Below are 14,025 nucleotides of genomic sequence, written 5' to 3'. Positions count from 1 at the left end.
CTAAAGGCTACTCTTCATTGTCAACTATTCATTGGAGATTAATTAAACCCCAACGATAGAGGGAATATGTGAAGAATTTCTGCATAATATAAGGTCAATGTCAAATGAACTTCTTATATGTATCTTTGTGGTAAGATGTTGCAACTTTAACCTAGATCTTTATCAAGAAATATTCTTTCTATTATTTTTTCAGGCATCTGCAGATACATCCTTTTGAGGAATGAATTCTTCTTTCTGGAGACTATAGAGGGGACCTGCATTTCAGTGATAATTAAACGTCACTTCAAGACATCAAAGCAAAATATCAAAGTGAGAATGGAATAAATTTATTAAGACAGTGTTTTGCAAACAACTTCTTTCACAAACATCTTTGGCAGGAGAATTCTGAAATTTTGCATTTCCTATTTGACTTTGCTGGTACTCTGACAGAATCAACTCTCAATTGTTTGGGACTTTACGGGGAATTAAACACTACAAACAGAGATGAATGCATCATATGCTCTGCCGTCTGTGTTAATATGGCTTTAGTGAAGAACAACTATGCTACAGCTATTCTTCTGTTTTTTCAAATATTATCCTCATACAAAGTGTGTAATCTAAGGGTTGCTGGATGGATAGGTCGAGAACACTGGCTGAGAGCTACAAACGCAGAAGTGGGATGGTACATGCTTGGGGCGTAAAAAGCCTGTGTGTAGATCATAAACAACTTCAAAATATTCATTGCTTTAATAATTACTTGGAAGTGGACTTCTGTAAAATGACTTCAGCAGACCAGCATGGTAGAGAAACAGTAACTGATACCCTGGAGATTTAAATGCACTGGATTGTGAAACATGGACTTAGAGGTAGAGACAAGTCAGTGAATGAAGACTGGATTATCAATCCTCTGTTGTCTCTTAAGTTTCCCTGCCCCATGGTTTGAGGCCTACAGCAAAAGATTTTTTGGAATGAGGAATAGAATGAAAGCCAATTTGTTGAAAATCCCAGTCATAAGAAAATACTGACATCATCTGTGACAAACATCAAGTCTCAGCATGGCTTCAGCATGTCTGAATGTCTGCTGTCAGCATGGGCTTTTACTGCCATCCCTTTAATAAATGCAGAGCTCCAATCTGCTTCAGCCACATCATCATCTCTTCATTCTGTTGCAGGTAGATTAGATCACTGTGTCTGCCTATGAAGTCTTTCTCTACATATAAGGACCCAAGGAACAATGCTCACTCCAGGGAGCTGTTGAAAGTAATCTTGAATTGCATTGGTGTTGTTAGTAGATGTAATGTCTTCAAATCCCAGAAGACCATGTTTGCAAAGGAGTTGATTGAGGAAGTCTTGGGTATTTCAGTATTAGGGGCAGGTTGGATCGATGAACAGGACCGCCTTCCCAGACTAGATCTTGCAGTTCACATACACGTGAGCCATGCTGACAGGGTGCAGCTTCCAAGAAAAGAATGTTCAGTTGAAGATATTGGTCTGTTTGAGAATGGCAAACCCAATGTATTCTAAACCATGCATTCTATTTGAATCCCCGTAGAAAACATGGAAGAAAGAAGCCTTTACTTTTTCATTTTTGCACTCACAGTGATACCAAATCCTCATAGACATTAGAACCTGCATACTGAATATTTATCCATATGTCAATGACCAGATAAGACATCTTGCCTTTTGGACTAATAAACTAATGGATTCTAGGACTTTAAAAATAGTCAGTCATTGTTAAATTATGTGTTCCATAGTCTGTGATCATTGTGACTAGTCCGATTTCTCTGTACAGAGAGATTCATCCTTTACTGTCTGTTGGGGAACACCAACTACTACACCAGATATCTAGAGAAGACCTTTTATGGCATTTTGTCTCTAGTAAGAGTTTCAGGTCAGTTACAAATTTCCAATGGCCACATTACCTTAGTCGGATTTTCATATGATGCTTTGATACAGTCCTTCTTTTTTTCTATAGTTCTTGGCAACATAATTAAAATAGCAATTGTAACCTATTAAAGAAATGCACAGTAATCTACTTGCATGAATGCAGCAGAGAGGATTATAGGATAAACAAGAATTGGAAAGCAAGATATCCTTCCTTCCTAGGACCAAGACCAGGAAATCTTAACTATATAAAAATCTGAGACAAGTTGTCTGAAGTTTGTTCTTTTCTTCAATCATGGGGATCCTAGTGAAGGAGCTCAAGTCTGAAGAGTTGGCTAAAATTACCTTCATTTCTGATCCAGGTCAACTGCTGAATACCTCATTCATGGACCTGAAGAAACTCTGTATCCATCCTTCTATAATGTGTATATATCAATGTATCATTCATAGAATGGACACTTTACTGTTGGTATGAAAGCAACAATTTGTCCCTGGAGAGACACAGATTTCTTCTTTCGCACATTATTTGACAGGCTGATGGTGGGTCTCATAAGTTCATTCCGGGATTTGCTTTACAATAATCATTCAGTTATCTGGAAGAAACACTTTTTAATGTAGTGAGATCTACTAGAACAATATCAACCATCATCTTCCATTCCCAGTTTAATGCTGAATCATTCTCCACTAATTGTCTGTGGTCTCTGATGACAGCAGCATCTCCACAGACTAGTCTGAATATTGCTCTTAGCACTGCATTTAGAATACATCAATGTGATTTCCTTACCACATTTTCCTTACTCTCCTTTCATTCCCAGGAGAGTTTTTCAATTCATTTCATCTGATGCGTCTAATCTACATTGTCAGCCAGGATGAGTTTTGAGAGTTTTTCTAAAAAAATAAAGAAAAAATGGAAGAAATGAAAGAAAGGAATCCGGCAAGTATATCTCACCAATTGACTCAGAAATCTAAAGTGTTAGTCAGTGGAAATACTAGTGGAAAGTCTGAGATCATGAAGTCTCAACTAGAAGCACTTCTCTCTCCAAGATATTAGTGTAAGAGAGAAACTGCACTATTGGTATCCAAAGCATGGAGAAGTTTACTCTGAGCAGAGTACACAATACTTGCCTTTTATTTCTTACTTAGGACCTTTTTATAATTGACAAAAAGAATAAATGCAATGAGCTCTCAGTAAAACATCTGTTACCTTCAAAATTCTTGGCATTTGGAATAAAGAAATGAATGATATAAAAACTCTGACTTCCAGGAGCCATAAGAACTGCGAAGTCCAGATGTTTCTGAGAGGCTCGCAGCTCTAGATTCCCATATGCAGAAGGCTCAGAACAAGTCTATCTCTTCAGTGATCCTACTCAACTCCTACAAGGACTCACTGAGCTTTCCGAAGTACCATGTATTTCATCCTTTTTTTATAACAAGACAGAAGACCACCTTCCTTCTTCCCATCTCTGATCTCATCATCCTCTTCCTTCTCACTCCACAATGACTGTTTACTCTCGATTAGAGTTAAATTAGTAAACACTAGAGGTACTGAAGGGATATCTGAAGGGAGCTGCAGTCACGACAACACTTGTGACATCACAGAAGAAGCTAGTCCTCTCCAGGTTTCAATAGATGTTTCAGGGAGGGCCTACTGATTATGTCATTGTGATGTGCCATGGCTTACCTGTTAAACATCTTTCCTTACATTGACCAGATTCAAGGGTGCCCATTCCACGTATGTCTCATGTGACACAGTAGAAACCTTTATGTACTCCATCTCTCTAAAGCTAGAGACTTCTCCTTGCTTTATTAGCAGTTACAAACTTGGGATGGAGAAAGGTAGTCAGTGGCTTGGCATGGGTAGAAAAGATTTTGGAACATCTAGTGTAGAAGATTCTTCTAGATAATATTTTTATTCTCAGGTTCATTCCTGAGATATAGAGTTCAATTTTCTTGGTTATCTATGTATCACAAAGGCCAGTATTTTCCCTACAGACCTTTAATTAAATGAATATTGTATATCACTTTCTTATTGTACTTTCCTTGACAGGGGACTTCATAAATATTCCTGAATGTGTACTGAAAAATTCTTTTTTCCTATTCCATTATCTGCAACAAAGTGATTTTGGCAACAAAGTGTGCCCAGCTATAGAGTGAGAATAACAGTGTGAGTACTGTGTACTCACTTCAATTAATAAACTCCTAAAAGCTTCATTTATGTAAAAATTACCAGGCATCAGAAAAGCAAAGGGCAACATGGACTACAGAATTCGGTTCTCTAGTCCCATTTGATATCAAACCTGCACTACCTATCTTCCTGTGTTCCCATGGCCAGAATTAAGGGTTTTGGATGTTTTACCATTATTCGTCCTTAAGTAGCAACCTTAGATACAGGAGGATAGGCAGGGAGAAGAATGACATGTTTATCAGTCAAACCTCAAACTCAATATGTTCATAATACAGGAGGGAGTCTATTTGACATTGTCATTTCTGAATTCTACATTCTTGACCTAGTTTGGCAGATTCTATGTTAATATTCCACTGAACCACCTAGCTGTAGGAGCCACCAAAAGTGTGTATATATAAATACACACAAACACACACATCTGGCACCAAAATGATATAAAATTGATGAACCTAAGAACTGCAAACGGCCAGGAATCATATATAGACATTTCCTGAGAGACACTGCTAGAGTATGTGAAATACAGAGGTAAATGATAGTGGCAAACCCATGAACTGAAAATGGACTTCTTGTTGGTAAATGTTGAGAAAGGATTACAAGATCTGAATGGGGCTTTAATCCCCACAAGGACAATGCCAATACACGAAACCATTCTGGTACTAAATCAATATTCAAAGACTGCTCATGGGCAGACCAATGTCTCCAACTGCAAATGTAGCAGAAGATGGCCTTCGTGACACCAATGAAAAAAGAGGCCCTTGGTCCTCCCTAGATTTGATTCCCAGTTCAATGGACTGTCAAGAGGCAGTAAGGGGGGTTATTGAAAAAGGGGAGGGGGACAGGTTAGGGCTCTTATGGACAGGAAACTGAGAAAGGAAAATACATTTGAAATGTAAATATAGAAGTATCCAATTAGAAACGCAATAAAAATTCCTAAAGAAATGATAGAGTTAAAAGAAAAGAAAACTGTCAATGAATCACACATATTGATACAGAAATCTAAAGGGTAACTGTCAGGGAATGGTAATCAGAGAAATACTAGTGGAAAGACTGAGATGATGATGTCTGAACTAGATGCACATCTCTGTCCCAGATATCTGTGTCAGAAACAAAGTACACTATAGGAATCCAAATCAAGGAGGAGTTTACCTTGAGATGACATGACGATACAATACTTGTTGTCCCTCCTTCCTCAGGACTATTTTTCCTGGGGAAAAAGAATGAAAGCCATTAGCTCTCAGAAAAACAACTGTAAACTTCCGAATACCTGACTTTTGGAATAAAGAAATTAATGATAAACAACCTCTGACTTCCAGGAACCATAACAAGCAATGAAATCCAGATGCTACCGAGAGGCTCCCACCTCCTGAATCCCATATGGGGAAGGCTCAGATCAAGGCTATGTGTTCAGTGAACCCTCACAACCCCTACACAGCACTCCTTGTGCTTTCCCATGTACCACATATTTCTTCGTTTTTTAAACTAAAACTTCCTAGGCCAACTTCCTTCTCCCCATCTCTGATATCTACATCTTCTTTGATCTTCCTCACAAATAGCTGTTTACACTGAAATAAAGGCCAATTAATAAACCCTAGAGGTACTGAATGAATGTCTGAGAGGCAGTTGCAGTCTGGAAAACACTGTGACATCACAGGAGAAGCTAGGGATCTCCAGTATACAAGAGATTTTTCAGGGCCAGCCTAATGATGATGTCACTGAGAACTGCCATGGCCTACCTGCTAAAGAGCTTTCTTTATATTGACCAGATTCTAAGGTGACCTTTCCAGGTGTGTCTCCTTTGACACAGTGGACACATTTATGTAGAACATCGCTCTAAAGCTAGACAGTTCTCTTTGCTTTATTAGTGGTTACATGCTCTAAATGGAGAAAGTTATTACGGGTTTCGCATGTGTAGAAAAGATCTAGGAACATGGGATGTAGGACAATCTTCTGGATTATAATTTTATTCCCAGTTCCATTCCTGTGACAAACAGTTCAATTTCCTAAGTTCTATCTGTTTCCCAAAGGCCATTGTTTCCCTACAGATATTTAATTGAGTGGATTTTGTATTTCATTTTCTAATTGTTCATTCCTTGATAGGGCAAATTATAGATATTCCTGAATATGTACTCAAAAATTCTGTTTTGCAATTCTAGTTTTTTGCAATGATTTTCGCAACAAAGCTGCTCAAGCTAAAGAGTGAATGTAATAGTGTAAATATTGTGTTCCTACTTCAAGTGATAAACTCCCAAATTTTTATTTTATGCAAAAATTACCTGACATCAGTAAATCAAAGGACAGCATGGACTCTAGCATGCGGTTCTGTAGTCCCATTAGGTATCATTTCTGGAATATCTACCTTCCTGTGTTCCAAGGGTGAGACTTCAGGCTTTTGGATATTTTACCATGATTCTTTATTCAGGCCATACAAAAGATACAGGATGATGGGAAGGGAGAGGAATGCCTTGAGGCCCAGTAAAAGCTCAACTTCGATAGGCGCATAAGAACAGGAGGGAGTATATTTGGTATTGGCATTTGTGGATTCTCCATTCTTGACCTAGGACCTCAGAATCCATGTTAAAATTTCAACTAACTTCATAGATGTATAAGCCATCAAATATATGTACATATATATAAAAATAGATATAGATAAATAGATATAGATATATAGAGATAGAGAAGAGATAGAGCTAGAGACAGAGGCAAAGATAGATAAATATATGCATAGATAGATAGATAGATAGATAGATAGATAGATAGATAGATAGATAGATGGATGGATAGATAGATAAATAGATCAGACACCAAAACTTGATACGATTCAGATTAATAAATCTAAGAAGTGCATGCTGCCAGTAACAGGTTATAGATCTTCCCTGAGAGACACAACTAGAGCATGTCAGTTACCGAATTGAATGCTAGTGGCAAACCAGAGAATTGTAAACGGACCTCTTGTTGATAAATTTTCAGAAAGGATTACAAGAGCTGAAGAGGCTATCAACCCCATCAGAACAATGAACAAGAACTTTCTGGTACTATACAGATAATCAAAGACTGTACATGGACAGACCTATTGCTCCAACTGCATATGTAGCAGAGGATGGCATTGGTGGACACCAAAGGAAGGAGAGGACCTTGGTCCTCCCTAGGTTTGACTCCCAGTTCAAGGATATGTCAAGGGAGAGTAATGGTGGTTTAAATATCAAGGAATGGAAACATTTAGGTCTCTTATGGAGAGGAAACTGGGAAAGGAAATAACATTTAAATGTAGATATTGAAATATCCAAAAAATATTAAAATTAGCTTAAATTAAAAAAAATTATGAAAGAGATAAAAGTAAATAAAACTGCAAGGTAATCAGACATATTGATTCAGAAATCTAGAGGGACACTGTTAGGGAATGGTAGTCAGCATAACACTAGTGGAAAGACTGATATGATTAAGTCTGAACTAGAAGCATTTCTCCCTCCCAGATATCAGTGTCAGACACAAACTACAGTGTAGAAATCATGTACACGAAGGAGTTTACTCTGAGCTGAGGATACAATACTTGTCTTTCCCTTCCTCCTCAGGACTTTTTCCTTCTGGAAGAAAAAATAGAAGCCATGTGCTCTCAAAAAAAAAAAAAAAAAAAAAAAAAAAAAAAAAAAAAAAAAGCTGTACCCATCCCAACACCTGACTTTTGGAATAATGAAATTAATGATAAAAAAAACCTCTGACTTTCAGGAACCATAACAAGCAAGGAAATCCAGTTGCTACTAAGAGGCTCCCACTTCCTGAATCCCATATGTGGAAGGCTCATGTGTTCAGTGAACCCTCACAAACCCTACACGGCACTCACTGCACTTTCCCATGTACCACATATTTTTTTCATTTTTTTCAAACTAAAACAGAGAGCCAACTTTCTTCTACTCATTTTTGTTATATACATCCTCTTTGTTCTCTTTCCCAAATGGCTGTTTGCACTGAAATAGAGGCCACTTAGTAATCCCTAGAGGTACTGCAGGAATATATGTGATGCAGTTTTTTGTGACATCACAAAATTAGGGCTCTCCAGGGTACAAGAAATTTTTCAGGGAGGGTCAAATGATGATGTCAGTGAGAACTGCCATGGCCTACCTCCTAAATAGCTTTCCTTACATTGACCAGATTCGAGTTTGCCTTTTCCAGGAATGTCTACTCTGACACATTGGTAACATTTATGTACTACATCTCTCTACAGCTGGAAACTTCTCTTTGCTTCATCAGTGGTTACAGGCTCTACATGGAGAAACTCAGTTAGGGGCTTGTATTGAGTAGAAAAGATCTAGGAACATGGGATGTAGGAGATTCTTTTGGATAATAATTCTATTCCCAGTTCCATTCCTCTGACAAACAGATCAATTTCCTATTTTTTCCCTGTTTCCCACAGGCCATTTTTTCTTTACAGATGTTTAATTGAGTGAATATTGTATTTCATTTTCTAATTGTTCATTCCTTGAAAGGGGTCTTTATAGATATTCCTGAATGTGTACTCAAGTATTCTGTTTTCAAATTCCAGTTTTTTGGCAATGATTTTGGCAACAAACGTGGCTAAGCTATGAAGTGAATTTAACAGTGTAAATATTGTGTACCTACTTAAAATGATAAACTCCCAAATTTTTATTTTATGCAAAGAAATAACTGCCTGAGTAAATCAAAGGACAGCGTGGACTATGTAGTCCCATTAGATATGATCTCTGTAATATCAATCTTGTCGTGTTCCAAGGGTGAGATTTCAGGGTTTTGGATGTTTTAAAATGATTCTTTCTTCACGCCAAAGATAAGATACAGGAGGATTGGCAGGGAGGGAAGAACTAGAGGTCCAATGAAACCTCAACTTCATTAGGGTCATAAGAATAGGAGCGAGTCTATTTGGCATTGCCGTTTGTGGATTCTACCTTCTTGACATACCTGCTCAGAATCCATGTTAAAATTGCACGTAATCTGATAGTTGTAGGAACCACCGATATATATATATATATATATATATATATATATATATATATATATATATATATATATATATATAATCAGCCACCAAAACTAGATAACTAGATAAGATTGATGAACCTAAGAAGCACATTCTGTCAGGAACCATATATAGATCTTCCCTAAGTGACACAAAAAGAGCATGTCAAATACAGAAGTGAATGTGTTGTTGCAAAAATATAAAAATAAAAAAGTTGTCTTATATCCCGCTATCTCTGGCACTGTAGTTTCCCAAGTCTCTGCTAGATATCTTGGTTGAATACATCACCACTCCTCAGCTGCCCAGTGTCTCTTATAGCCACACATGTTTTTACACTCAAAACCTCACATGAAAGAACACACAACACAATAATCTTTGACCCAATTGATAAGATATAGTAGCCCACATAAGCATACAAAGCCTGGTACGATCCATACCTTAGGGACAATAATAACAACCAGTAAATACACAGAGCAGTATCTTAAATTCACCTGCCATGGCTTCTCACCCTCTCCTCTTCCTGTCTCTCCTTTTTCCTCTAGTCTCTTCTACTTCCTTCAAACTTCATTCCTACCCATACTTCCTTCTCTTCCAATGATAGGCCTGCTTCTATCCTGTACCTGCCCCTCACCTGTACTTCACAAATTTAATGTGAAAGCTGTTCTGTAGAATTCACCTGAGTTCTGAGTACAGGACAAGGCAGCTGTCCTTGGAGCAGTAGATTAGCATCAAAATACAGATAACTTTAGTGTAAACAACGTTTCCCCCTTTTTGTCCAGTTAAACAGACTTTTCATTTATATATATCAATTGAGTAAGATTATTACTATTCTACAATTTATAAAGCATTTGATATACTCAACACCCAGTCTGTCACTATATCAGTTAGAAAGAGCATTTAGTTCTTCATTCCAGCTTCAGAAAGGCTTAAAATCTATATTATGTCTTGGCGAGCTTGTATACTATCTGATAACTATCCAGTAAAATATGTATATTCAGAGGTATACAGCCTGATAAGCAATGAGGCTATAATCAGTCTCCTACCCCGTCAGAAATCTGAGAGTGACCAAATATCTATACACATAGGATGTCTTAGAGGGCTTCTAGAACTGAGAGGTTGTAGAGACAAATCTCCAATAGCACAATCCCCTGGTAGCAACATGTGAGCTTAAGTCTTCAGCCTTCTGACACAAGATCAACTGACAGCCTATTGAAAGGCGGACTTGGAAGGGCTGATTACCCTGTATTGGCAGGGTTTATCCCTCAAATTCTCTGCATAATTTGTCCTTTTCTGGATAGTATTAATCTGCATATGAAACAGGCATTTTTTTCTAGTGACTGCCTAGCCACAAAGTATTGCCTCATTTGGAGGTAGAGATGTTCAAATTCTTCATTAAATTTGCCAAAGGGGAACAGTTAGGAGAAGATATGACTCAACAAAAGATAAGTAATAACTTTAAATCTCAAATTTTGTGGATTTCTTACATTTTTGAAAAGCATCTATCTATCTAAGATAATCTGGACTGTTGTCTTTATATCTTAATTTTTTTCTTGATAGTACTCTTACAAAGTCAGATGCATGACTTTAATATTTCAATCTTAACTCACAGGTTTAATCAACTCAGAAGTGTGTAATGACAAAAATAATAGAACTGGCTCTTGTAATTTTAAAATTTTTTCAAATTATTTCTATACCCAAACAAAGATAAGATTAAGCTTAGTTACCAAATACGATTATGACTGTAACTAAATCTAGCTTATTCCTCCCTGCTAAATTTCAACCAATTTTCAATTCTTTATAAAAACATCTTTAAAATAACCACTTCCAGCCCCACCCCACAAATTCCAGGTAATTGAGACAACGGATCCACCATAACTTCTTCAAGTTGTACATGGGCGTTGAGATATCCTTAGGTGTAGGGGGTAGGAAAAATGAAACAAATTCGATAGCCGATATGTCCTGACTGGACCCAGCTGAAATTCACTGAAACCAGGATTCCAAGTAGGTACACTCTACAAAATACAACTCTCAGGAAAAAGGTTAAGAATCGATATATCTTTTGTTTGATTCTCCCGAATATATATTTGATAGCCGTCTACTGATATCAAACCTGATCAGTATGACTCTGTGAGGTTTCCAGAATCCTAATCACAATTTTTAAAAACACAAGGACAAAATCTTTCTTCCAAAATACTCTGTTTCTTAATCTGAAACCAGAGAAGCTTGTATCTTGCACTCTCTCCCAGAGTAATAATATAAGCATAAAACTCAAAGTCACACCCTTCCTGAAGATTAAACAATTTTTAAAAAAGGAATTTATGTATAAAATGAGCCTGATATAACTCAGTACTTGGTGATATCAGGAAATAAACCCAAAGTTCCCATGGAGCCCATGTTAAGAGAATTTGAACTTGCTATTGTCGTAAATATCAAAAGTAACCACAAATCATCGCTAGGCGTCATCAACGAGCCATATAGTGGGATAATTCATAAAACTAATCAAATACCTTCTATCAATTCTAATATCAATAAGAAAACTTCAAACCAGGACTTTTGCCCAAAATATCTCAGTCTGTTAAGCTCTCTACCTGAAGCCACAGATTTTTCTTTATCGTTAATAACTTCTACAATATATGTCTGCATTCACTTTCCCTGTTGTTACAGACATTTCATCAAAACTCTCTACTTGGTAGTGCCTAATTTTTCCCTAAGTTCTGAGCAGTAGATGAAAATCCCCACCTGATTCAGGTAATCTCTCTACTCTCTTCTTTCTTAAATAAAACTTAATCACTTGTTAAAAATACCTTAATAGAAGAAGTATCTTGTGTAACTAGGATTTCCACACAAAATTCCCCTGTGGAGCCTATGTTAAAAAGAAAATGTGTATCCTGAAAGACTTACTAAACAACTCTCATTAAAAAGCAGCTTTAATCTTTTAACTCTCTGAACTGCCATTACTTATCACACAGCAGGGGACCAACAGCCTGTCAGCCCTTGCTGCTTCCCCATTTTTGTTTTATATTCTGCTCTTAAGTTATCAAGAAGTAATATGGCACAGGTGTCCTCTTACTTAGAAAATAAAAAGGTTCTCTCAACTTTTTGATTACTAGTGGATTCTTGCCCATCACCTTGTTTTGCCATCTGTTGTTGTAAAAAAAAAAAAAGAAAACTTGTCTTTTACCATGCTATCACTAGCACCGTAGTGTCCTAATAAAATAGGTAGATATCTTGGTGAAAACACATCCCTACTCCCTGTCAGCCCAGTGTCCCTTGCCGCCACACACTTTCCTATACTCAATCCCTCACATAGAAAACACACATCACAAAAATTTTGACCCAATTGCTAAGATATAATTGCGCACTTAAATATACAAAGCCCTTTACCATCCATCCCTTAGGAACATTAATAATAACCTGTAAATACACAGACCATAATCGTAACCTCACCTGCCATGACTTCTCACCCTCTCCTCTTCCTATCTCCCCTTTTTCCTCCAGTCTCCTCCTCTTTCTTCAAACATCTCTATCACCCATTCTTCCTTCTCCTCCAATGACCTCCTTCTTTACATGGTAAAGAAAAGTTCTTTACATAGTACAAGTAAAGAAAACAAATTACTCCCAAAGCCTCCTTCTATCATGTACCTGCCCCACACCTGTACTTTACAAATTCAATGGGGAGGTGGTTTTGGTGAAGTCACCTGAGTTCTGAGTACATGAGTAGGCAGCTGTCCTTGGGGCAGTGGAATTAGCATCAAAATACAGATAACTTCAGGGCAAACCACAGCAAATAACTTTGATATCCTAGTGAAATCTTTCAAGCCAAGTAAAACTGCAAATGTGATAATGTTCTAGTTTCTTCTCATGCTTGATGCTGAAAAGAGTGATAGTGTATGAGAAGAAATATTACATAGTACACGTAAAATAAACAAATTACTCCCAAGGCCAACAAGGCTCATAAGTAAGCAATTTGTTATAGAGTAACAAAGAGTAAGCAAAGTAGTTTTCTCATTCGGTTTCCATTCACTGTAGGCAGCATTTTGAATTTACAGAGAAATGGTTGATATTGTATCATTTATCTTTAAAAGTACTCTAATAAGAATCTTTTAAAAAGCACAAATCTAAATATGTGTATAAAAATGTCATATCTACTTTAAATGATCAGAATGCACACCTGTGATTGTCAATCCTTATTAAATCCTATCAGGGAGCTGAGGGTACAACTGGGACAGAAATCAGTCCTCAACAGTCCAGCATGTGTTACAGTCACACCATTAGCCTGTGCCACCATTGTTCTTGATCCCTGGCCTTAAAAAGTCCCTGTCTTTTCGAACTTCAAATTGTTACCTAATTTTTTTTTACATCAGAGGCAGTAGTTAAAACATGTTAGCCAGCTTAACAAACAATTTTATTTTTCCAAATGCTTTTTAAGGGTGCTGGTCGTCACTAATTATTCTACATTTCCTTTGGTGATGGTGGAAGCATTGGTCTTCCACAGAGGAAATTCCTAAAAGACCTCGACCAATATTATTGCAAATGCCAATGATGTTGCTCCCTGAGTGGTGGTAAGCTCCAGGAGGATTTTTATGTACTTCTTAGAATTAGAGAGATATGAGGGGAACAACCGAGCGAAATGCTGCATGAAGTTCTCAGTACAGTTGGTCCTTGGGGCTATGACTCACCAAAGAGCAATGAGGCTGTTCTAAAGAGTGGGCCATACCCCAGGATTTTTAAAATGTTGTGCCATTCCTCCTTCACAGCACTTGACAATACTCCATGTCAGAACCAAATTTGAACCATGCTTTTACCCTGGATAGAATTTCAAATACTATACTGAATAGGGAGAGTGGGCAGCCTTACCTTGTCCTTCACTTTAATGAATTGTTTTAAGTTTCTTTATATTTAGCTTGATGGTCATTACAGGTTTCCTCTCCCTTGCTTTTACTATGTTTCTCCATAGGACTTGTCTCCCTTATCACTCACACTCTTTTAT

At 37.3% G+C, this 14,025-nt stretch overlaps 1 long non-coding RNA gene across 1 annotated transcript; it reads right to left on the bottom strand.

Moving 5' to 3' along the window:
• Positions 1-304: 304 nt before the first annotated feature.
• Positions 305-3,432, bottom strand: LOC147998030 (uncharacterized). The gene is made up of 2 exons (XR_015647449.1): positions 3,252-3,432; positions 305-2,751 (listed from the first exon to the last, which is right to left on the bottom strand). It is a non-coding gene; the product is annotated as an uncharacterized LOC147998030 (long non-coding RNA).
• Positions 3,433-14,025: the final 10,593 nt, after the last annotated feature.

The sequence above is a fragment of the Rattus norvegicus genome, chromosome Y (genome assembly GCF_021556685.1).
Source record: "Rattus norvegicus strain SHRSP/BbbUtx chromosome Y, alternate assembly SHRSP_T2T, whole genome shotgun sequence".
Lineage (NCBI taxonomy): Eukaryota > Metazoa > Chordata > Mammalia > Rodentia > Muridae > Rattus > Rattus norvegicus.
The sequence above is the reverse complement of the archived record's forward strand: the minus strand, read 5'-3'. Positions and strand labels throughout refer to the sequence as shown.